Consider the following 1,511-nt stretch of genomic DNA (forward strand, 5'->3'; position numbering starts at 1 on the left):
CGCCGCTGCAGAGCCGAGCGAATCCACAGCCCGGGCAGCAGGTATGTGTCCCCGCAGCCGGCCGTGGCCGGGGCTTCCCCTGCCACTCTTCCCGGGTCCTGTGGCCGGGGCGGGGGTGGGGGCCGGTCAGGGTTTGCAGGGTACGTGTCCGGGAGGGCTCGGATCTTACCACTGACCTTCATCCCCTCTGGTCGCTGTAGCAAGGCGAGGGTGCCTGGGGCAGCCTAGGGCTTCAGCTCCAGCCTGGGGATCTGCTTCTTGTCACATGCTTCTTATTTATTTTTGCAAACTGCCCTGGTTCGGGTCCAGCTGCAGATGCCTTACCTCCCATTCTTTGCCTCTGTGTGCCATCTTGCATTTATTAATAAAACATGCAAGCTGGGGGTTGGGGATTGCTGCTGGGGGGAATCCCATTGCAGTATAACAAGCGGGTGCCTATTTTAGGTTTTCAGGCGTGGTATTGAGGTGGAAATCCCACACCCTGGGGATTTGTAGCTTTGTTGGTCGTGACCACTTCCTAGTGGGCTTCCCCCATTTGTCTGGAGGCGCCACAGCGGCAGGATGGACTGATAGGAAAGGATGGTGGGTTTTCACCGTCAGGCCAAAACCCCGTTCTAGGGACAGGTGCAAGCTACGGCGGACAGTTCCCTGCTTGCTAACTTGCCAGGGTGGCTTAAAACCAGAAAATTGTTTCCCTTGATTGCCGAGAGGAGGCCTTGAACAGAATCCCTGAGACTTGCATACTCAAACTCATTAAGGTTTTGCATCTGAAGATGACTAAAGCTTGCCACCTGTTGGAAGTTAGACCCCATGAAATCCCCCGTAATCTAGCCCACCAATCCCTGTTTCAGTCACTAATACTGAGATAGCAATAGGCCCATATTGATTCCTTCCATATTCCTTAATACTGCTTGGCTTTTGTCTCTTTTAAAATAAAACCTACCTATGATTTGATGCCCCATAGGTTATAGGTTGAAATTACATGATTTGTTTATATTCCATACACATATAACATCATACCCTAAAGAGTAAATTTCTCTTCAGTGTATATGTTGCCTATTTCCCCAGCTTTTCACCTTGCTTCAAGAAACAGTTCAAAAAGTGGGATGTATGTAACTGATTACCTTTCTTCCCCCCCACCCCCGAAATACTGTGGTGAAAAAAATAGTAAAAGCTAGAAATATAGAATGAAAATGGTTACCACAAGATGTTGGGGTATGGCAGCAGGACTGTAATTTCTTCTAAAATATATAGTAGTCAGAGTGCCACATCTAATCATGAGAACACATTTCTTAAATGCTCATATGTGCCAGGTACTGAGCTACAAGCTATTGGTACATATCTCATTTCATCCTCATAACAAACCTGTTTTCTCCATGTTGAAGATAAAGAGACTAAGACTTAGAAAGGTTAGCTAACTTGCCCAAGGTCACACAGCCAGGGACAGGATAAGGATGCAAACTCTAGTGCATCTGATTGCTGGGGGGTGGGGGGGGGGGATGAGAGAAGGC

The 1,511-nt window shown here is 48.4% G+C and overlaps 1 protein-coding gene across 1 annotated transcript in view; it reads left to right on the forward strand.

The window, feature by feature from the left end:
* The window catches only part of TMEM266 (transmembrane protein 266), a 136,008-nt gene continuing 134,497 nt past the window's right edge, over positions 1–1,511 (forward strand). The window contains exon 1 of the mRNA XM_024768977.1: positions 1–41. The gene's annotated coding sequence lies outside the window, so the exon portion shown is untranslated. The remainder of the gene's footprint in view (positions 42–1,511) is intronic.

Source organism: Neophocaena asiaeorientalis, unplaced genomic scaffold (genome assembly GCF_003031525.2).
Source record: "Neophocaena asiaeorientalis asiaeorientalis breed wild unplaced genomic scaffold, Neophocaena_asiaeorientalis_V1.1 scaffold879, whole genome shotgun sequence".
Classification (NCBI taxonomy): Eukaryota; Metazoa; Chordata; class Mammalia; order Artiodactyla; family Phocoenidae; genus Neophocaena; species Neophocaena asiaeorientalis.